This window comes from Panthera tigris, chromosome B2 (assembly GCF_018350195.1).
Source record: "Panthera tigris isolate Pti1 chromosome B2, P.tigris_Pti1_mat1.1, whole genome shotgun sequence".
Classification (NCBI taxonomy): domain Eukaryota; kingdom Metazoa; phylum Chordata; class Mammalia; order Carnivora; family Felidae; genus Panthera; species Panthera tigris.
Genome location: NC_056664.1, coordinates 62,453,207 through 62,478,132, shown reverse-complemented (window position 1 = coordinate 62,478,132; position 24,926 = coordinate 62,453,207). Strand labels below are relative to the sequence as shown.

Below are 24,926 nucleotides of genomic sequence, written 5' to 3'. Positions count from 1 at the left end.
TCCAAAGAAGAACAAAATTGGAAACATACTAACATACTATTTAACTATATCAAGGTAATTAACTAGTATATGGGTATACTATATAGCTCTGGGGGTATTGGCTGATAGGGCCACAAGGATGCTGGAAACATTCTGAATCTTTCTCTATGTTTTTTTGTTTTACATCAATTTTAAAACAGAATAAAACTGGTCATTAGGAATTCTCTATACTCAGGAATGTGCATATGTTTAAAGAGGAGCTCACATGCAAAATCCCAAAAGCACACAACAAAAATCCACCACCAAGAGAGGAAGAATTTTTTCCCAAAGAACAGGAAATAACAGCATTATAAAACAATGTTAAAATAACTATGTTTAAAATCAAAAGGATAAATCAAAGATTTATCAAAGAGATATAAGAAGGAATAGAATCCATAGAATAATGACAAAATATTCTATGTATGTCTTCCTCCCTCCCTCCTCCCCTTCCTTTCTTCCTTCCTTCTTTCCTCCTTCCTTTCCTCAAGGTCTATTTAAATCTAAAACCTATGCCTTTTTCCTTTATCCCACTAAGTGTCCTCCATAAACCATTAGGCAGATTAAAGAAACTATTTCAATTCCCATGTTGTTGAAGAATTTAGAATCAGTGAGGGGTGCCTGGGTAGCTCAGTTGGTTAAGTGTCTGACTCTTGATTTTGGCTCAAGTCATGATCTCATGGTTTGTGAGTTCGAGCCCTGCATGGAGCTCTGTGCAGACAGTATGGAGCCTGCTTGGGATTCTCTCTTCCTCCCTCTCTATCTGCCCCTTTCCCATTCTCTCTCTCTCTCTCTCTCAAAATAAATAAATAAACTTAAAAAAAAAGATTCTAGTGAAAGAATTAGTAAATATAGATTAGAAAGCTGAGCTTCATTAAATCTAAGATGAGTGAATTTATATTCATATTAAAATCCTTTCTATATATTATCATAAAATACAATGATTATAACATCAAAAGAAGCTATAAAGTGCACATACTTTTGCATACAATAACTCTAAAAATATCCAGGTATTGGCCGTGTTGCAAACTAGTGAAACAATAGCCATTAAATATTTTGAAGTAGAAATAGTTAAATCAAAAATTATGAAATTAGCTTCTTTTCATCTTAAATCATAATCTTTTGGTTCAAGCTGACAGTTACAAGTTGGTTTTTTAATTGTGCTTGTTTAAACATAAATATTAATCCTTACCCAGCAAAATAAATAATATAATGAACAAAGCCAATAAACCTAGTCAATACAGTATTTTGATACCTCTGATACCTAAACTCCAAAATATTTCATTTACTTTGGTATTCTAATGCAGTATGTGTGACCTGAACTGTACAAAGGAAGGTTGTAGAATTAACACCCTTTAGTTGTTCTGAAGGAACAGAAATAAAATGTTTACAAGATTGCAAGAGTTTATTATTATACCAGTGTGCTGGATTCTGGGTCATGACAATCCAGTTATGTGGCTATAAAAATGAGTCAAAATGCAAATATTGGCCTTATACCCAGAAGATAAATCACTTGAAAGGCTCAGCAGTATCATAAACTGACAATTCAAAGAACTTGTCAGGGTACATTTCTGTCTTATGGTATGAACAAGCCATAAATTCAGACTGCAGACTATATTTTGCCCTTTGTTTTTATGTTGGAAATTGTTCTGGAGACAATTTATGGATAATATTTAAGTTAGATGAATTTTTTATACTAGTGATGAATTTTATGGTTTTAAAGTATAGAGTATAGTTTAGTTGCTATATTTTGTATCCTGAACATTGTTATGTTGGGTAAAGCTGCTCTAAGATCCAGGAGAATATAGTCAATCCCATGACAGCTGACAACTATGCTCTTACATGTCTTCCTTGACATTTATTATATGATTAATGCTAACTACTCAGTAAGGCAGACTGTGGTACATTCAGTAGAGACAGCCAGGATTCACTTAGTGATACCCAGGAGACAAGAGTTAGCTAGGCAAGGAATATATTCCTAAGGAATTTCATTTCTAGGTTTAGGAAAGTTAGTCCAGTATTAGGTGACTGGAGGAAGCAAAGGCCTTCTTGCATTAATAGTTGGTATTGTCATATCTGGCTGTATCATAGTAAAGAAAGAGGATTACTTTTAATTTTTACAAATTTGGGGAGGGAAATTTAGGTTGGAAAACTCTACATGCCTAGTTGCATCTTTTGGGAGGGAAAGGTCTTGTATTTTAGATTTGAGACTTGGGTTTCAGAGCAAGAGAGTTGACAATCAAGGAACTGCTTCTATCATCACTCCCCATATTATTCAATTACCCCTAAAAACACACTGCTTTTGATTCAATGAAGTTAAACAATGCGGACTTATTTCAGTTTAAAGGGTTTTTGGTTTTTCTTTTTGTATATATCTATAAAGCATATTCATATTTATGCTGCAAATTTATATAAACATCATGTCTTAAATGTACCATAGTTGTGTTATGTTGATGCATAATTTAGGTGATTTGGCCCTATATGCTCCACTGTATGCCTGGGGCAGTGTTGTTTTTACAGTCATGTTTGAAATTGTTATCACTATTAGTTTTGTTATCTTGGGCCCATTACTTTACTGCTCTGGGCCTCAGTTTCTTCCTTTACGGAATGAGGATAGTAATTATGCCTACTTGGCTGGGTTGTTGTGACACATTTAGTATGATGCATGACAAGGAATAATACACATTAGGCAGCTATTAAAATTTTTAAAAAATTTTAACAAACTCTTATTTTTACAAAGGAAGTTTCCAAAGGTCAGGAACTATATTATAGACAAATATCTTGGTAGAAATCCACTCTTGCACAATATGCCTAAAGGCTTCTGATAAATGCTGATTGATTGCATGATTCTAAACAATCAGGTGAGAATTATTAAGAATTTAGGAGCATTTTGGTGCCACGGATAAATGAGTCAGTAGAATATAAAGCAATAATAAATTAAAGATTCCATGGCATAATTTAGTAGCTTTTCAATGATCTTCTAACTGTTCTTTGAAAATGGTATTATCTTGCCTTAATCAAATTTACTACTGACATTAAGTGGGGAAATTAAATAAAGATAGTTCTGTGTTTGGTAGGGATGGGTTTCTGACAATAGATATGACAGCTCAGAACAGGAAGGAGCTGTAACTTTTAAGGGAACAGCATAGAGATCCTCTTGATCATGGAATATGTCAGTAGTTATTCATAGATATATTTTATTCCTATGTTTCCTTTGCAAAATAGGCTTTCTGCAAATACATATATAATCTTGGACTTCTCAAATAAAAAAAGGAAAGGAAAAAAACCCAATCATTGGGATGGCATGGAAAGTAATGTCATGATAATAAATTCAGCTTTGGTTCTGAAGAGACAGAAGACCTGCATGCTTTAATTTTGAGCTCCTTCCTTCCTTCCTTCCTTCCTTCCTTCCTTCCTTCCTTCCTTCCTTCATATTTGAGAGAGAGAAAAAGAAAGAGCAGAGGGGAGGCAGAGAGAGAAGGAGAGAGAAAATCCCAAGCAGGCTCTGTTCCATCAGTGCAGAGCCCAGTGTGGGATTCAACCTCATGAATTGAGAGATTGTGACCTGAGCCAAAATCCAGAGTTGGGTGCTTTAACTGACTAAGCCACCCAGGAGCCCTGATTTTAAGCATCTTCTAATTTTTTTCTTTAGAATAAACATTGTAGTTTCATTTAAAACTAGGCATCAAATTATCTTTGGATTTTTTGAGCATCATGTTTATTCTGAAATGCTAAAGTCTTATAATTAGCTAATTTACAATTTACATGGGAAGTTCTTGTGTTTTCTTGTGACTTCTTTAGCTATATAACTGGACAAGATAGGATAATCCTTTGTGTTTATTTAGCTTTAAGGCTTTTTGTTGCTCCCTGTGCTCCAAGTTTTCTAAAATCATATGCATGATACAGAGTTTAACTTCAAAATGAATTTCAGATTCTTTTGCCTTGATAATTGCATAATATACCCATGAGATTTATTGTGAAAAATGGCTTATAATGTCTAGAAAGCATTATATATTTATATATATTTAAAATATATATCTTTTAATATTGAATATATATTTAAGTATTATTAGTATTCATATTATGTAGCAAATCCACATGAAAACAGACTTTTATTTAATGGCAAGTATTATATTGAGATATTGACACCATGGAGTAAGAGAACAGATAGCACTGATCTATTTGAGATACATTGTAGAAATTCTAGCCTTCCCTGTCTTACACAGAGAGAAGCAGAAGAATCAGACTCTAATTGCCAGTATCTACTGTGTTCCAAAGATTCACTTTAACTCCTAGGAATCCTGGAAAGAGATAAAGAAGAGTGAATGGCATATCAGGATTATAGTCCATCATATTTTTCTTTCTCTTTTTCAATTCATTTTCCCTTGAGTTTATTTTTAGAAAGTGGTACAAGAAATATTTAAAACTTTAAATTGCTGATAGTTGAATCCTTCATTGAGAACTTTTCCCCTTATAGGCACCAGAACAATCTTCTTTGATTTCTGTGATTCTTAATTTTTTAATTTTCATCTCCTATTTTCTCTTCCATTCTTTTCCTCTTATATAGATTCTTTTTTCTTGCTCTGCCACCACCATTCTTTAAAAAAAAAATTACAACCAGAAGGGGCTTTTGGGTGGCTCAGTTGGTTAAGTGTCTGACTTAGGTTCACATCATGTTCTTGTGGTTCACAAGTTGGAGACCCACGTCAGGCTCTGTGCTGACAGCTCAGAGCCTGGAGCCTGCTTCAGATTCTGTGTCTCCCTATCTCTCTCTGCCCCTCCTCCACTCAAGTTCTGTCTCACTTAAAAATAAACATAAAAAAAATTAAGGCAGTTTTATTACTCTAAGTGTAGCAGAGCCTGCTAATTGCCTACTCAATGTCATTCTTTTCTACTTCCTTAGAAACAAACCTGGAATTTACTCCAAGCAGCAGGTAGCATCCCGTTTCCAGGTTGCAGATAATGGCGGCCATCAAAGTTTTTGAGTATGGCTTCTTAGGAAGACTCCTCAAAGTGGCCTGAATTGGTAGAACATGTGCCTTTTATCTACGCTTTTTCCTTCTTTTTCCTTCCTGGAATGCAGATAAAATTGGCTATAAAGTTACCTTAGAAAGGAAGCTATGTTCTACTGGTAGAGTGGAAAGGTATGAGGAGGCTAGGTCGTTGATAACTCTGGAGCTGCCAGACTAATTCTAGACACCCTTCCTCTAGACCTCTGTTAAGTGAGAGAAATAACAATTTGTCTTCCTTAGGCCACCTATTTGGATTATCTATGATACACAGCCAAATCTTGTCTCATAATACACGTATATACAAGATTTTTTGGTGCTGTGTATCATAGAAAATTCAAATACATTTCATATTTTTAAAAATGCCTACTGTGAATAGATGTGTACATATAGGCACACATACACATATATGTGTATATATATACACATTCTATACTGTATGGGCATTTTTTAAATATAAAAGAGTATAAAAAATTAAGTAGTCTAGAGCGGTGGCCACCTCTGAGACAGACCTGGGGAAGATGGCGGCATAGGAGGACGCTGGGCTCACTGTGCGTCCTGCTGATCACTTAGATTCCACCTACACCTGCCTAAATAACCCAGAAAACCTCCAGAAGACTAGCAGAACAGAGTCTCTGGAGCCAAGTGCAGACGAGAGGCCCACAGAAGAGGGTAGGAAGGGTGGAGAGGCTGTGCGTGCTACACAGACTGGTGGGAGGGAGCCGGGGCAGAGGGGCAGCCAGCTGGCCAAGCAGAGCCCCCGAGTCTGGCTTGCAAAAGTGGAGGGGCCGGACGGAGTGTGATCGGACAGCAAGTGGGACTTAACATCTGGAAGGTTATAAGTTAACAGCTCTGCTCGGAGAGCGGGGGGGCTGGAAGACAATGGGAGGGAGAGTTGTTGAGCCCCAGACGACAGAGTGCAGCCTGGCTGGGAACAAAGGTGCTCGCCAGCGCCACCTCCTTCGCCCATCCCCCAGCCAAAATCCCAAAGGGAACCAGCTCCTGCCAGGGAAATTACTTGCACCACACAAACACCCAATGCTGTGCTTCTGTGGAGCCACCCCTCCGGGGGCGGGTCTGACTCCTTCCCGCTGCCACAGGGCCCCTCCTGAAGCGGTTCACGAAAGGAGAAGCGAGCTAAGCCTGTCCCTCCTGACCCCGTGCACCTTGCCTATCCACCCCAACTAACACGCCAGATCCCCAGCAGCACAACCCTGGCAGTGTGCAAGTAGCCCAGACGGGCCACGCCACCCCACAGTGAATCCCGCCCCTAGGAGAGGGAAAGAGAAGGCACACACCAGTCTGACTTTGGCCCCAGCAGTGGGCTGGGGGCAGACATCAGGTCTGACTGTGGCCCCACCGACCAACGCGAGTTATTCAAGATGGCACAGGGGAAGTGCCCTGCAGTTCCACACCACTCCAGGAACTATCCAAAATGACCAAACGGAAATTCCCCTCAAAAAAACGTCCAGGAAATAACGACAGCTAATGAACTGATCAAAAACGATTTAAACAATATAACAGAAAGTGAATTTAGAATAATAGTCATAAAATTAATCGCTAGGCTTGAAAACAGTATAAAGGACAGCAGAGAATCTCTTGCTACAGAGATCAAGGGACTAAGGAACAGCCAGGAGGAGCTAAAGAATGCTATTAATGAGCTGCAAAATAAAATGGAGACAACCACGGCTAGGATTGAAGAGGCAGAGGAGAGAATAGGTGAACTAGAAGATAAAATTATGGAAAAAGAGGAAGCTGAGAAAAAGAGAGATAAAAAATCCAGGAGTATGAGGGGAAAATTAGAGAACTAAGTGATGCACTAAAGAGAAATAATCTACGCATAATTCGTATTCCAGAGGAGGAAGAGGGAGGGAAAGGTGCTGAAGGTGTACTTGAAGAAATAATAGCTGAGAACTTCCCTGATCTGGGGAAGGAAAAAGGCATTGAAATCCAAGAGGCACAGAGAACTCCCTTCAGATGTAACTTGAATCGATCTTCTGCACGACATATCATAGTGAAACTGACAAAATACAAGGATAAAGAGAAAATTCTGAAAGCAGCTAGGGATAAACGTGCTCTAACATATAAAGGGAGACCTATAAGACTCGTGATCGATCTCTCTACTGAAACTTGGTAGGCCAGAAAGGCATGGCAGGAGATCTTCAATGTGATGAACAGAAAAAATATGCAGCCAAGAATCCTTTATCCAGCAAGTCTGTCATTTAGAATAGAAGGAGAGATAAAGATCTTCCCAAAGAAAAACTGAAGGAATTTGTCACCACTGAACCAGCCCTACAAGAGATCCTAAGGGGGATTCTGTGAGACAAAGTACCAGAGACATTGCTACAAGCATGAAAGCTATGGACATCACAATGACTCTAAACCCATATCTTTCTATAATAACACTGAATGTAAATGGACTAAATGTGCCAACCAAAAGACATAGGGTATCAGAATGGATGAAAAAACAAGATCCATCTATTTGCTGTCTACAAGAGACTCATTTTAGACCTGAGGACACCTTCAGATTGAAAGTGAGGGGATGGAGAACTATTTATCATGCCACTGGAAGTCAAAAGAAAGCTGGAGTAGCCATACTTATATCAAGACAAACTAGACTTTAAATTAAAGGCTGTAACAAGAGATGAAGAAGGGCATTATATAATAATCATAGGGTCTATCCATCAGGAAGAGCTAACAATTATAAATGTCTATGTGCCGAATACAGGAGCCCCCAAATATATAAAACAATTACTCAAAAACATAAGCAACCTTATTGATAAGAATGTGATAATTGAAGGGGACTTTAACACTCCACTTACAGAAATGGATAGATCATCTAGACACAAGGTCAATAAAGAAACAAGGGTGCTAAATGATACATTGGATCAGATGGACTTGACAGATATATTTAGAACTCTGCATCCCAAAGCAACAGAATATACTTTCTTCTCGAGTGAACATGGAACATTCTCCAAGACAGATCACATACTGGATCACAAAACAGCCCTTCATAAGTATACAAGAATTGAGATCATACCATGCATACTTTCAGATCACAATGTGATGAAGCTTGAAATCAACCACAGGAAAAAGTATGGAAAACCTCCAAAAGCATGGAGGTTAAAGAACACCGTACTAAAGAATGAGTGGGTCAACCAGGCAATTAGAGAAGAAATTAAAAAATATATGGAAACAAATGAAAATGAAAATACAACAATCCAAACGCTTTGGGATGCAGCAAAAGCAGTCCTGAGAGGAAAATACATTGCAATCCAGGCCTATCTCAAGAAACAAGAAAAATCCCAAATACAAAATCTAACAGCACACCTAAAGGAAATAGAAGCAGAACAGCAAAGGCAGCCTAAACCCAGTGGAAGAAGAGAAATAATAAAGAGCAGAGCAGAAATAAACAATATAGAATCTAAAAAAACTGTAGAGCAGATCAACGAAACCAAGACTTGGTTTTTTGAAAAAATAAACAAAATTGACAAACCTCTAGCCAGGCTTCTCAAAAAGAAAAGGGAGATGACCCAAATAGATAAAATCATGAATGAAAATGGAATTATTACAACCAATCCCTCAGAGATACAAGCAATTATCAGGGAATACTATGAAAAATTATATGCCAACAAGCTGGACAACCTGGAAGAAATGGACAAATTCCTAAACACCCACACTCTTCCAAAACTCAATCAGGCGAAATAGAAAGCTTGAACAGACCCATAACCAGCGAAGAAATTGAATCGGTTATCAAAAATCTCCCAACAAATAAGAGTCCAGGACCAGATGGCTTCCCAGGGGAGTCCTACCAGACGTTTAAAGCAGAGATAATACCTATCCTTCTCAAGCTATTCCAAGAAATAGAAAGGGAAGGAAAACTTCCAGACTCATTCTATGAAGCCAGTATTACTTTGATTCCTAAACCAGAGACCCAGTAAAAAAAGAGAACTACAGGCCAATATCCCTGATGAATATGGATGCAAAAATTCTCAATAAGATACTAGCAAATCGAATTCAACAGCATAGAAAAAGGATTATTCACCATGATCAAGTGGGATTCATTCCTGGGATGCAGGGCTGGTTCAACATTCGCAAATCAATCAACGTGATACATCACATTAATAAAAGAAAAGAACCATATGATCCTGTCAATCGATGCAGAAAAAGCATTTGACAAAATTCAGCAACTTTCTTAATAAAAACCCTTGAGAAAGTCAGGATAGAAGGAACATACTTAAAGATCATAAAAGCCATTTATGAAAAGCCCACAGCTAACATCATCCTCAATGGGGAAAAACTGAGAGCTTTTTCCCTGAGATCAGGAACACGACAGGGATGCCCACTCTCACCGCTGTTGTTTAACATAGTGCTGGAAGTTCTAGCATCAGCAATCAGACAACAAAAGGAAATCAAAGGCATCACAATTGGCAAAGATGAAGTCAAGCTTTTGCTTTTTGCAGATGACATGATATTATCCATGGAAAATCTGATAGACTCCACCAAAAGTCTGCTAGAACTGATACATGAATTTAGCAAAGTTGCAGGATACAAACTTAATGTACAGAAATCAGTTGCATTCTTATACACTAATGAAGCAACAGAAAGACAAATAAAGAAACTGATTCCATTCACAATTGCACCAAGAAGCATAAAATACCTAGGGATAAATCTAACCAAAGATGTAAAAGATCTGTATGCTGAAAACTATAAAAAGCTTATGAAGGAAATTGAAGAAGATACAAAGAAATGGAAAAACATTCCGTGCTCATGGATTGGAAGAATAAATAATTGTTAAAATGTCAATGCTACCCAAAGCTATCTACACATTCAATGCAATCCCAATCAAAATTGCACCAGCATTCTTCTCAAAACTAGAACAAGCAATCCTAAAATTCATATGGAACCACAAAAGGCCCCGAATAGCCAAAGTAATTTTGAAGAAGAAGACCAAAGCAGGAGGCATCACAATCCCAGACTTTAGCCTCTACTACAAAGTTCTAATCATCAAGACAGCATGGTTTTGGCACAAAAACAGACACATAGACCAATGGAATAGAATAGAAACCCCAGAACTAGAGACACAAAAGTATGGCTAACTAATCTTTGACAAAGCAGGAAAGAATATCCAATGGAAAAAAGTCTCTTTAAAAATGGTGTTGGGAGAACTGGACAGCAACATGCAGAAGGTTGAAACTAGACCACTTTCTCACACCATTCACAAAAATAAACTCAAAATGGATAAAGGACCTGAATGTGAGACAGGAAACCATCAAAACCCTAGAGGAAAAAGCAGGAAAAGACCTCTCTGACCACAGCCGTAGCAATTTCTTACTTGACACATCCCCAAAGGCAAGGGAATTAAAAGCAAAAATGAACTACTAGGACCTTATGAAGATAAAAAGCTTCTGCACAGCAAAGGAAACAACCAACAAAACTAAAAGGCAACCAACGGAATGGGAAAAGATGTTTGCAAATGAGATATCAGACAAAGGGCTTATATCCAAAATGTATAAAGAGCTCACCAAACTCCACACCCGAAAAACAAATAACCCATGAAGAAATGGGCAGAAAACATGAATAGACACTTCTCTAAAGAAGACATCCGGATGGCCAACAGGCACATGAAAAGATGCTTAATGTCGCTCCTCATCAGGGAAATACAAATCAAACCACACTCGGATGTCACCTCATGCCAGTCAGAGTGGCCAAAATGAACAAATCAGGAGACTATAGATGCTGGTGAGGATGTGGAAAAATGGGAACCTTCTTGCACTGTTGGTGGGAATGCAAACTGGTGCAGCCACTCTGGAAAACAGTGTGGAGGTTCCTCAAAAAATTAAAAATAGACGTACCCTATGACCCAGCAGTAGCACTGCTAGGAATTTACCCAAGGGATACAGGAGTACTGATGCATAGGGGCACTTGTACCCCAATGTTTATAGCGGCACTCTCAACAATAGCCAAATTATGGAAAGAGCCTAAATGTCCATCAACTGATGAATGGATAAAGAAATTGTGGTTCATATACACAATGGAGTACTACAGGGCAATGAGAAAGAATGAAATATGGCCCTTTGTAGCAACGTGGATGGAACTGGAGAGTGTGATGCTAAGTGAAATAAGCCATACAGAGAAAGACAGATACCATATGTTTTCACTCTTATGTGGATCCTGAGAAACTTAACAGAAACCCATGGGAGAGGGGAAGGAAAAAAAGAGGTTAGAGTGGGAGACAGCTGAAGCATAAGAGACTCTTGAAAATTGAGAACAAACTGAGGGTTGATGGGGGGTGGGAGGGAGGGGAGAGTGGCTGATGGGTATTGAGGAGGGCATCTTTTGGGATGAGCACTGGGTGTTGTATGGAAACCAATTTGACAATAAATTTCATATATTGAAAAAAAAATAAGTAGTAACCAGTTGTAACCCCATTACCTAGATACATGCATTGTTAAAAATGTTTTTCCTTCCATTCTTATTTTTTAGTTTGTTTTTACAAAATTGAAATCTTTATACTCTTTTATACCTGCCTTTTTTACATTCACAACTATATCATGAACATTTCCACATATCATTAAATATTCTTCCAGAATCTGATTTTAATAATCAGATAGTTGTCTAGTTTTTGAATCCACTGCAATTGATTTACCTAAACCGAATTGTTGGATATTCAAATTGTCTCCAACTTCACAAATTTCTTAAAACAAAAAAAAAATTTAATGTTTATTTATTTTTGGCAGAGAGACAGAGTATGAGTGGGGGAGGGGCAGAGAGAGGGAGAGAGAGAGAGACACGGAGTGAGAGTCGGGGAGGTGCAGAGAGAGAGGGAGTCACAGAATCCAAAGCAGGCTCCAGGCTCTGAGCTGTCAGCATAGAGCCCGACGTAGGGCTGAAACTCACAGACCGCAAGATCATGACCTGAGCCGAAATTAGACCCTCAACCAACTGAGTCACCCAGGCACCCCTCTTAAATATTTTTAATCAATCTTTCTATATATCTGTGATTATTTCTTTAAAATCTTTTTTAATGTTTACTTATTTTTGAGACACAGAGAGAGAGAGAGAGAGAGCATGAGCAGGGAATGGGCAGAGAGAGAAAGAAACAGAGAATCTGAAGCAGGCTCTGTGCTGTCAGTGCAAAGCCAGATGTGGAGTTTGAACGCAGGAACTCTGAGGTCATGACCTGAGCTGAAGTCAGGTGCTCAACTGAATGAGCCACCCAGGCACTCCTATGATTTTTTCTTTATAATAAATATATGGAAATTATATTGTTAATCATAGTTTAAAGTGGCATAAACATTTCTAAAATTCTTAGTAAATTTGGTCAAATGGTCTTGCAACAAGGACATTCCCGTTGTCACTAATACAACGTATGTCCATTTAATGTATATAAGTTCCTTAAGAAAAAGTGGTCTCTCTTTTTTCACAGAGTTGTGCTAATTTGATTACTAATCAAATCAAATATTTTTAATACATTCATAGGAAATTGTCACCTTATCAGTTTATAGAAGTAGAGATAAGGATATCAGTTTATAGAGATTAAGGATATCAATATTTTAGTATTAATATACATTGTCTTGCCTGGCACCTAGTAAATACTTAACAGATGTTTCTTGATTGCTGACATTTTTCTTTTAATATTTAATGGTTGGAACACAGGAAAGGGATCCATTTTGGGTTTTAGCAGAAAATAAGGGAGAGGAGTTCTGTTTTATATAAGTTGTTCTGGGGTTTGGCAAGGCATCTAGAGCTGTCCACTATAGCAGTCTCCAGAGAGGGCTGTGGGCACTCACTGTGGTATATGAAGAAAATATGAAAACTTCCATTTGTATTTATTTTTAATTTTTAAAGAAAGGAATTAAGCTTTAATAAGTGTCACCTTTAAGATATACACTGGCTGTGGCTCTGGGTTCTGTACCAGGATTTATTATGCACCGTAAGTGATGTTTCCTGCACAAAGAGTTTAGTTCTGCACTGAGGGTGAGTAGATGGTGAAATCCTCACGTGTCTAATCAGGGCCCTGCCACACAGTGACATTATTAACAGAATTTATTATTGCTTTATCTAAATATACTTTAGGAAATGGGAAAGAGGCTTAAATACCAATATGGGAATTGTAGTTTAAAAATTATATCCATACTGGGGCACCTGGGTAGCTCAGTCAAGTCAAGCATCTGACTTTGGCTCAGGTCATGATCTCAGTCCGTGAGTTTGAGCCCTCCATCAGTGCTGACAGTGTGGAACCTGCTTGGGATTCTCTTTCTCCCTCCCTCTCTCTTTTTTTCTCTCTCTCTGCCCCTCCCACCACACGTGCTTGTTCTGTCTCTCAAAATAAATAAACTTAAATTTTTAAAAATTATACAATATTGTAAGTGCATGTACAGCACAATAAAAGTGTTAGAGCTGACACTTCTCTATGTCAGCCATATTCCATGTTAAAAGTAATGATCATCTGCTCAGATTTGACAGGATCCGCCAAATACATTCACAATTATTCATACCCAAGTCTTACATTGAGTGAGAAAATAACTGCCTTTTGTATTACAGAAAGAATATATTGAAAATGGGTATTTGGAAATCTTTTAATCATTTCAGCAAGAAGTGTGCCATTGATAAAAGGTTGTATATAGACACACACAAACGTGTGTGTGTGCACACGTACATTTAAGAAACTTAGAGACAGAATTCTCTACACTCTTTTAAAATGTTCTATATTTATTGTTTATTTGAATCCACTTGTTAAAAATAAAAACAAGCAACACTGTCTGGTGAATTTTCAAGGACAATTGATTAAAATCAGGGAAAATTCATATTTACTAGTTGAGTATTTGCTTTCAAAGACTGCCGTGACCAAATGACAATGTCTCACATAAATATCAAAATAAACTTAACTTAGAAACTGACCTAGAATCTAATTAATGTATAACAAAATATTAAGATTTTCAAAATTAGAGCAGAGGATTCAATCACATTGCACTCAACATGTTTGGGCAATGTTCATAAATAAACTTAAAGGTATTGGAAATATTATATTGAAAATATTTGTTTATTCTCATTTAAAATTATTCTATCTTTGAATAAGTATTATAAAGTATGCAATATGTTAATATATTAGTAAAATTATAAATAATTATACATATATTGGTAGTATATGATCAAAATTTTGTACTGATTGGAAAACATTATAGAAAAAGCTTGGAGACTGTTGAGTGAGTAAAAAGTTGGAAATTAGAATGAGAGATTGCCCTTTTGCAGTTAATTTGTTGATTAAATTCATCCAGCGATTGCATGTTGAATGAAAAAAGGACTAACCAGAGAGTTCCTCTGTCTCATGACTCTTTTTTTTTTAACATGTATTCATTTTTGAGAAATGGAGAGAGACAGAGCATGAGTGGGGGAGGGGAAGAGAAAGGGGGAGACACAGAATCTGAAACAGGCTCCAGACTCTGAGCTGTCAGCATAGAGCCAGACGTGGGGCTCGAACTCACAAACCATGAGATCATGACCTGAGCTGAAGTCGGAAGCCCAACCGACTGAGCCACCCAGGAACCCCTGTCTAATGACTTTTTTCAGTTGAGTTATAGGTAGAAGCCTATAGGAAACAATCCACAGAGTCTATACTCACAACCAGAGTAAAAATGTGAAGGGCTTTGTGTTCAGCAGTCTCAGTTTGGATTGTTTCCATCATTCCCTAGTTGTGTAATTTGGGCAATTTATTTCTCAGAAAACTCAGTCTCCATGTAAATAAAATATAAGCAATACCTAATTCTTTCTTTTTAAGTTTATTTATTTTGAGAGAGAGAGTGCACATGCACAAGCAAGTGGGGGAGAGGCAGAGAGGGAGAGAAAGAATCCAAAGCAGGATCTGCACTGTCAGTGTGTGAGCGTGATGCAGGGTTGGAACTCATGAACTGTGAGATCATGACCTGAGCTGAAATCAAGAGTCAGTTGCTTAACTGACTGAGCCACTCAGGCATCCCAAGTAATACCTAATTCTTAGGACTACTTTGAGCATTTCTTAGATAATGTATGTGAGATACTTTGTATCCTGCTTGGCACACAATAAGTACTCAACAAGTGACATTTTTTTCTTACAACGTTCTTCACAAGCACATTTTCAGTAGTCCATTTACTCAATGTGATGCCATTATTTGAGAAACTGAGTATCCTAGTAATTATCAGGTGAGGCTGAATTTCGTTTGAGAATAGGAGTTACTATCATTCCTTTCATTTTCATTGCTAAAGTGATATGAGCTGGTATTTAGTCCAATTTTACAGTTTTGGATATATTTCTACTTGGTATGTAGGGTTATTAAAGATTCATTTTACCTGTAGTCTGCTCCAAAAGCATTTATGTTTTATTTTATCTCTGATCCCAGGCCATCTTGCATCTTAAATCCTTTTATTAGACTAGACATCACATCTCTTTGATTTCCCCCTTTGCTATTTATCAAATCATACTGCTTTATAAAAATATCCCCATGTAGTTTTATCTTACCCTCCCATCTCTCCACCCATCCCCATTGTGCTCAAGACTGACTACTTTTAGACCATCTGTTCTTTAGACAGAACACTGCTTCTGAACAGTGCTGCCTCCCTACCAGCAAATCTTGGAAACATCTTTTGTAGGCTTTCCAGTTTATCTGCAGGTGCTGAGAAATTCATATTTTATCATCCCCAAGGGTACAAATGCTATTCAGAAAACCCAACCGTCAACCAAACTTTGTGCTTAATTATTGCTGTCAGTCACCTGTCAGCAGAAATGGTGTGCTCATCTTTGGCTTTTCATCTATAAACCTAAGAATATGGAAGAAGACAATGAAGAGGATGAGGTTAAGGATAATGGCAGGCTAACTTGAGTCTTTACCTAGAGATCCCTGGATGTCCCCTTCCCACTCAAATCTTTCTCATCATCTCCTTGTGATTCTTACAGACTCCTGTGGTTCATATGTCTGCTTGCCTCCCCTGAAACCCAGGCCCTGCCTGGGTCCAACTCTCAAACCCCATAACATAGGTAGGAGGAAAGGAAGAACCATGTGCATCATCAGCTCTTTCTTTTATTATTATTATTATTATTATTATTATTATTATTATTTTATTATTGACATAGAACTGACATATAACTGTGTAAGTTTAAGGTATATAATGTGTTGATTTAATACATTTGTGTATTGCAATATGATTGCCACCATAGCATTTAGCCCAAACCTCCATCATGTCCCACAATTGTCATTTCTTTTCTGTGGTGAGAACATTTGAGATCTAGTTTCTTAGCAACTTTGAAGTGTATGACACAGTGCAGTTAACTATAATCAGTGCCAAGCATCAGATCCTTGGAACTTATTCATCCTCTAACTATAAGTTTGTATCTTTTGAACAACATCTCCCAAATTCTGCCTACTCCCGCACTCCCATTCCCTGGTAACCACCATTCTACTCTCCATCTCTACAAATACTGTATGATATCACTTACATGTGCAATCTAAAAAAATCAGCTCTTTTCTATGGCAGGAGAAGAGTTTTTATTTCCATTAAGAAAAAATTTCAAATGGGGTGGCCTCTTATTATTTATTTGTTAATAAACCACTTGTATTATGTGTTTTATTTATTTCTATCTCCTTTTCTCCAAGATCTTAGGGCAAACTCTGAAGGACTGACTTGGAAAATGAGAGAGACACCCACACTGTCATGCCTCAAATCCATGGTTCCTAAATCTGGCTGCACTCAAAATCATTTGGGAAAGTTTCTTTTTAATTATATGTTCTGAACCTCAACTAAGTTCCTAAAACTTACTGAATGTGAATGTCTGGGCTGGGGTTCAGGAATCCCACCAAACATTTCACCTCTGAGTGACGGTCAATGAATGTTTCTGAACTGCGTTCAAAAATCATATTGTTTGCCTACCTCAGAGCAAGGTTTGTGCTTCCTTTCTCCCGTATTTCTTTCTACAACCTCCTGTTTTGAGCTTTCCCATAAGTGGCCTCCAAACCTCTCCTTCTTCATTTCACATGATTATAGTAGGTAGAACAAGGAAATTAAAGCTAAAGTATAATTGCAAGGACAAACACAAATTAAAAATAAGAGGCCTGATTCTCCCTGTAGAAAATAAGGGAAGATCCCCATCCCTTTCCTTAGAGCATTTACTTTAAAAAACTCATAATTGTATGTTCTTTCTCCTCTCTTTAAAATTTTATAAATCCTTTTGAAAACTGCATAGGCCATTTGTAGGGATGTTTTTCTCAAGGACCCAGGAGTCAGTTCTTTGAAATGTAAACATCAAGGGAAATAGCACCCCTGTCTCTCGGTTTCCGTGGGAGGTCAAAGCCTAACTTTGGTGGGTGCCTTGCTCCAAGTTACAAAATGGCTTCCTGTCATAAAAATATGAAAGGCTTGTTTTTTCTCTGGTTAAAGCCAATTACCTAACTCGGATGGTCTCTTCAACTATCAGGTAAAGTTAGGAGAAACTGGGTGTGATAAATAGTGCTATCAAGTCCTCTTATTTAACGACTAGTTATTTATCTTGAAAACATACACAGAATGGGTTATGTCTGCTTAGCTTTATGAAAGGGTGAGATTTTGTTTTGTCTTTGCAATCCCCTCCCCCCAGCAGACTGCTTGTGATGCACATCACATGCTAATTTTATATTTAGCCAATAATAAAAGTGTTTTCTCTCTCTACTACCTTTGTGGAGAGGATTTCTGTGTTGGGAGAAGATTTTGTTTTTAATTCTGTTTCCCCAACATAATCAGTTAAGGGAGGGCTCATGAAGGAGAGAAGAGTGTTTACAGTGACTAAGATAAATTTCACTGATTGGAGTAGGCTCTGAAGAAGACAGGGAGAAGAAATAAGGGAAAATGGACTGTAATAAAGTATCTTGGAGCAGATGGGGCAGAAATGTAGAGGATATCTAAGTACACCTAAGAAGGGTGGTCATGTTAAAATAAAAGTCAGTGCATTTTGTTCCTATTTTCATAGTTAACTTAGGGTTGAGGTCTAAGAATGAAGCATCTGGAAGCTGTGGCTTTCCTCAAGGCAGGCTGAGCTTGGCTGAGGGCCTGAAAGGGGGGAAAAAGTAAGATTTCTGCCTCAAACCAAAGCTGATGGTAGCCATGCAAACAGTTATAACTTAATGACATATTCTTCTGAAGAAAAAGAAAATTTCTGACAAGCACTTCAAAAAAGTAACAACAACTGACAAAGAAATCAAGAAGATGAACAAAGTGTTCAGCAAAATTGGAAGAGTGAGTCTTTGGGGAGATGGATAGGAACACTTTAACAAAAACAAACAAAAGATTTGAGAGACACTCTGTTCCCATGCCGTCTGACAAGTTTCTGCCTCTTCCATTATCTCACTCCCCTCTGTTGATAGGCAACTGTCTGCTTCCCCAGGGGAGTTTGGCCAGAGAGCTACCTCAAATGCTAAGTGCAAAGAATTGGGAGCCAGCAACTTTCATGCACTCAAAAAATGAAGTTCTCATTCAATTTTCCTTTCAGCCGCTCATGATGCTTATCTGTAGGTAGGCTTTTGGCTGACGCTGGAATCAATTCATTTGTAAGAATGTTCTAAGAGCTCTGCTGTACTCTAATGTGAACAGACAGACAACATATCCCCGTTTAAGAACTGTGGGCTGGGTTGACATAAATGGCCCCATACCTTGTGGTTAAAGATTTAGTCTACCGTCTGCAGTTCCATAGGGAGCACACTGCCTGGATGTTGGTTCAGGTAACATTTGAGTTCTGACATTGGAGTCCTTGACAAGCTAGTACGTTTCTGTTTGCTTCGTGAACTGGGACAAGTATAAACATTATCTGATAAACTTTTTGTTTCTTAGTTTAAATATATATGTCTAAGGTGCTATTACTTAGGCAGAAGGTATGATAGTATAACTTCTGGGGCCTCAAAGCATCTAATAAATAATAAAAGCAAAAACTAAAAGTGGAATTAGACCCATTTATTTCAGTGAGAGCACAGCATATCTGTCCAATTTATCATACATAATGGTAATGTGCATTGTCTCATGATGGCTTTCTTAGGTAGCACATAACTCTTTGCCTAAATGCCCATCATATGCAGTTTTGTTTGACTTGCCCTGGGACAGATCTTTCTTTGGCTGGGCTTACATATTATGGTTCAGGTATCAGAAGACATTCTGAGTTTAAAGGATGAGAACCTATGATCTCATGAGTAAGTGTGGCTCACTTTTGCCCAAATTTATTCAAATAAATCCATCAGGTATTTTGTGGTTGTATACAGTGTGAGAAACCTGGAAATAAAAGTAAAACTAAATAATCCTAATCCTTTAAAAGTCTACACTCTCCTTTAGCATAATGGTTCAAAACACATGATTCAAAGAATGTAATACAGTATATACAATCTTAGTTGTTTGAATATATTGCACTTAATTTTAAGTCGTGAAAAAAAGCATGCCTCAGGATATGGATAGAACTTTAATTGCCTTGAATAGTTTGTAAAATGTGGTCAATGGAGGAGGAGAGAGTGGGCAGTCCAGCATGAGCTAGCAGCATTAGCAAAAGAATGGAGGTGTGGGAATAATCATAGCCAATTCAGCAAGTTATAAAGGTACTAGCTTCTCTGAAAAAAAAATTCCTATTGGAAAGCACATCACCTAGGATGAATCACAAGTGACAGACAAATCCTAATTAATGGAGGATCTTGTTTGACATAGAACTGTGTTTCTCATTCATGTAAAAATCCAGAGGTGTGTGGTCTAAGGATAGTGGAAACACTTTGATGTCAAGAACCCAGTATCTTTCCATTGTGTTGGTCCGCTATATATGAACTCCATGTCCAAAATCATCTTATAGCACATGTTGGCTTTCCCAGTTTTCCTGGCATCATTCTAGCTAGAAAGGAGGAGGCAAAGGGAAGAGAAGGGCATGTTCCTTCCTTTAAAGGTACTTCTTTCCTTTAAGGATTGCTTCCTGGAAGTTGCATACACAAGTCCAATGGATTCTCATGGATTCCTTTGCTTACACCAACATTCAGGGGAAGCTAAGACATGTAGTGTTCACTTCAGGCTAAACACACAGGTCATGTGTTCAGCTGAAAAAAAAAAGAGTGGTTTTATTGCTAGAGAAAGTAAGAATGGCGATGGGGAAGAACCATCAGTGCCACAGTAAGTGATGAGGAAAAAGGTAGAACACTTTGAGTCTAGATCAGGGCTCTGCAAAATTTTTTTTCTGTGAAGGAGTACATAATAAATATTTTAGGCTTTTTGAGCCATATAGTCTTTGGCATAACTATTTAACTCTGATGTAGACAGTGGTACAAAAGCAGCCATAGATAATAAGGATGATGGATGTGTTCTAATAAGTCCTGATTGACACAAAGCAGATTGAGAGTAAAATGTGGCCATGTACTGTAGTTTTCTGATTCCTGGCCTAGATTATAAATGTGATTTTTATCAATAAGAGTCTGAAAATTTCATGTGAAGGGCAATGTGAGGAAAGAGCATGCCATGGCAGAAGGACCACTGAGCTACTATTTGGGAGATCTTGGGTCCAGACCTAGCCAATGACAAATTAGATTTGCAAATTTGAGAACTTTTTTTTTGCCTCACAGAGTAACAATTCCCTCATTTTGATAATGAGAGGATTGAACAGAAACTCTCTGAAGTTACTTTCAATTCTAAAAGACAATGGAGATGGAATTAAGAAGTCTAGTTGGAAAAGTTTTGTAGGGATTCTGATGTGAAATGGTGAAGCTAGGGCAATAAACAGGAAAAATTTTAAAGGCATTTTAAAAGAAAAATAAACAGAAAACAGATGATGATTAATTAGATAAGGGGCTTAACGTTAGTCATAAAATGCCTGCCAGGTTTTGACCAGGGTGACTGAGGGAATGTTGGTCTCATATCAAACAAAGATAGACACATAGAAGGAGATTCCATCTCTAGTAAAAATCCCAAGAGATTTTTCTTCCCCAACCCAGCTTTTCCCTTTTATGTCAGGGATCAGCAAACTTTTTATGCAAAAAGCCAAACAGCAAAATATTTTAAGCTGTATGTCCCATACAGTCCCTGTCACAATGACTCCATTCTGCCCCTGTAGTGTGACAGCAGTCTTGGACAATATGTAAGCAAATGGGCTTGGCTGTATTTTAATAAAATTTTATTTACAGACACTGAAATTTAAATTTCATATAATGTTTATGTATCCCAAATTATTTTTCTTCTTTGATAGTTTTAACCATTAAAAATGTAAAAGCTAGTTTTAGCTTTTAGGCTCTACAAAAACATGTGATGGCCCAAGATTGGTTCCCATGAGCCATAATTTGCCTACTCCTGTTCTATGTGCAAGCAATTCTCTAGCAATATGACTTCAGACCTCTCAATACTATTACCTGGTTTGGGAGTCTGGAGAGAGAAACTGGGCATGTTTAGCTCTACCCCTTCTGTTCCCTTTGCTACACTCCATTCTGCTACACTCCATTCTGTTCCTCCAGAGAGGCTCTGCCAAATTTGGGGATGTGATACACCATGTATTAAGCAAAACTCTGGTCCAATACTAGGTACATGTGTTGATTTCTGGAGTTCAGTATTAAGAAATTCATGGTCTACAGACATCAACTACTTCCTTCAATTGAGATATATTTGGGTAATATTTTGACCTATAACATATTGATCTTATTGGGTTCAGAATTTGAACAGCAAGAGGGGAACTACTTATCACATTACCTCTAGGACCTTGAAAATTGATATCTGTTCCCAGGGATTAACAAATCATTGTTTCAGAGACTTCGTCACAGACATTACTAACTGGAAGAGTGCCTAGAACATATTAGTGCAAAAATGAATGAATGTGTAAATGCTAAAGCATGGGAAGGTCTAACTGGACACTTGGTATAGGATTCTGAATTGAGATGGGGGGACAGAAGTCAGCTGGGTGTGACCAAAACTGGGGCTATCCTCCTGCAGTTTTGAAACTGCCTAGCAGCTGATGCATATGGCTGTCAATACTTCTTAATTAAGTTATTAGGATTAACAGGAAAGACTGAGATGACTGAGAACTTGATTTAAACCATTAGACTCTTCCTATTACAGAAATATTGAATTCACTTTAGAGACATAAACAAAACTAATATATGCTTTTTAAATTTTGAGGGGTTGTTTGAGAAAAATAGTTAACTTCTTTTTAAGAAGAAGTGTGCCTTTGTACATCTCGGAGGCAAAGAAGGAAAATCCATGAATAAAGAGATTTATTTGGATTCCTAATTAATGCATATAAATACAACAGGCAAATTGACAGCAATTACTAAAATTGCCATTCAGATCTAAAACCTGAGTTAAAGGATTTTACATTTTAGCCTTTGTAAGCAATCTGGCTTCCTCTCTTCATTTACTCCCTCTTAAGGCTTCTTCTCTCTTCTAGATGAGTTGGTCTAGAAAAGACCTTGAACCTGTATCCCACTATGTGGCATCTGTGTGTACATAGTATTTCCCACACTTGGTATACTCCACCTCGACTCTTCAAATGAAACAACCCTTCCTTCAACATGCAGTCCAAGTTTCACATCCTTGAGGATGTCCTCCCGACTACCCCAACTCTGATTCATTTTCCCCTACTTTAAACTTATAGCATAAAAAAATCTATTCCATGTGTTCACCAAGATGGATGTTGTTAACATTCAAGACCTATGCCCACTGGGCATGCACAGATCTTGGCAAAACTATATAGGAGTGTTTTCTGGATCTACAGACTCATTTTGTTGCATAGTCTTTATAAAATTATTTAAATGCATTGAGTAGCTATTGACACACTGGTAATAATTTCTTTGTGCAGTTGGGCTTAATTAAAACAGATAGTGGCATATGTTCATTTTCCAGAGTTTTACTGTAACCCCATCCCTTTCTTCCTGTTTAAGAAAGCCTAGCTGAATACCAGTGAAAGTGAGGTTGGGTGTTAGGAGGTATTTAATTTATCTATTGCTGAGAAACAAGCCAGCCAAAATTTAATGGCTTAAAACAATTATTTAATTTTGCTCACATATCTGCAATTTGGGCATGGCTTAGTGGAATGAGCTCACTTGGTGACAGAAGAGGGTGATTCAATGGGGGTCTGGAAGGTCTGCTTCCTAGATGGCTTCCACACATGGCTGGCAAATTGATGCTGGCTGCTAGCTCGGCCAGAGCATGGAGACAAAGGTGTTAGTCCTTTCCATGTGAGCCTCTCCCTGAGCTGCCTGGGCTTTCACACAGGTGATAACTGGTTTCCAAAAGCAAGTATCCCAAGAAAACAAGGCAAAAAGCACACGGCATTTTTATGCCCTCGCCTCAGAAGTCACTTAATATTGATCTTCCCTAGTCTGTTGGTTAGGCAGTCTCAAAAACTTACCCAGGTTTAAGAGTAAGGAACATAAATGCGATTTCTTGTTAGTGTGTGGCAACATTCTAGAACAGGATGTGAGATAGGAGGTATTGTTACAGGCATCTTTGGAAAATACAATATGTCACAATGGAGATAGCTTTAAATGACATTAACAACTGATTGCAACACACTGGTATTTTAACATTTTAATAGAGAATCTGCTGACTTATAATTCTATGTTCCAGATTTAGTTTTAAATTTATCTTATTTTCTCATTACCTTATGTGTGTATATCTTAGACCCCAAGCTAGATTAAAGGTAAAGAACTATACCATGTCTTATAATTTTTTTTAATGTTTATTTATTTTTGAGAGAGGGAGAGGCAGAGTGCAAGCGGGGGAGGGGCAGAGAAAGAGAGGGAGACACAGAATCCTAAGTGGGCTCCAGGCTCCAAGCTGTCCACACACAGCCCAACGCGGGGCTCAAACTCATGAACCGTGAGATCATGACCTGAGCCCAAGTCGGACGCTCAACCGACTGAGCCACCCAGGTGCCCCGTGTTTCATAATTTTTAACTTTGGTAATCAAGAAATACTCATTGAGAGGTGAGCAGAGAAGGGTTTGTGCCATAAATTCTGTCTAAATAAAGAGATGAGACTGATGTTTTGTTTTGTTTTGTTTTTGTTTTCCACAATTAAAAAAATTTATTTAGATTTTTTAATTTATATCCAACTTAGTTAGCAAATAGTGCAACAATGATTTCAGGAGTAGATTTCCTAATGCCCTTTACCCATTTAGCCCATCCCCCCTCCCATAATCCATCTAGTAACCCTCTGTTTGTTCTCCATATTTAAGAGCCTCTTATGCTTTGTCCCCCTCCCTGTTTTTATATTATTTTTTGCTTCCCTTCCCTTATGTTCATCTGTTATATGTCTTAAAGTCCTCATGAGTTAAGTCATATGATACTTGTCTTTCTCTGACTAATTTCACTTAGCATAATACCCTCTATTTCCACCCATATAGTTGCAAATGGCAAGATTTCATTCTTTTTGATTGCTGAGTAATACTCCATTGCATATATATACATCTTCTTCTTTATCCATTCATCTGTCAATGGACATTTGGCCTCTTTCCATACTTTGGCTATTGTTGATAGTGCTGCTATAAACATTGGGATGCATGTGCCCCTTTGAAACAGCATACCTATATCCCTTGGATAAATACATAGTAGTGTAATTGCTGGGTTGTAGGGTAGTTCTATTTTTAATTTTTTGAGGAACCTCCACACTATTGTCTAGAGTGGTTGCACCAGCATGCATTCCCACCAGCAGTGCAAAAGAGATCCTCTTTCTCCCCATCCTCACCAACATCTGTTGTTGCCTGAGTTGTTAATGTTAGCCATTCTGATAGGTGTGAAATGGTATCTCATTGTGGTTTTGATTTTTATTTCCCTGATGATGAATGATGTTGTGCATTTTTTCATGTGTTGGTTGGCCATCTGGATGTCTTCTTTGGAGAAGTGTCTATTCATGTCTTTTTCCCATTTCTTCACTGGATTATTTGTTTTTTGGGTG

General features: G+C 37.8%; 1 long non-coding RNA gene across 2 annotated transcripts in view; it reads right to left on the bottom strand.

Annotated features, from left to right (window-relative positions):
* Positions 1 to 23,433, bottom strand: part of LOC122238402 — a 51,446-nt gene extending 28,013 nt beyond the window's left edge. Inside the window, exons 1-3 of one of the 2 annotated variants that reach the window (XR_006217316.1) lie at positions 23,380 to 23,433; positions 15,775 to 15,821; positions 4,927 to 5,087 (exon numbers count right to left, since the gene is read on the bottom strand). This is a non-coding gene — a long non-coding RNA (uncharacterized LOC122238402). The remainder of the gene's footprint in view (positions 1 to 4,926; positions 5,088 to 15,774; positions 15,822 to 23,379) is intronic. The other variant, XR_006217317.1, reaches the window with a different exon arrangement.
* Between the last annotated feature and the right edge of the window lie 1,493 nt (positions 23,434 to 24,926).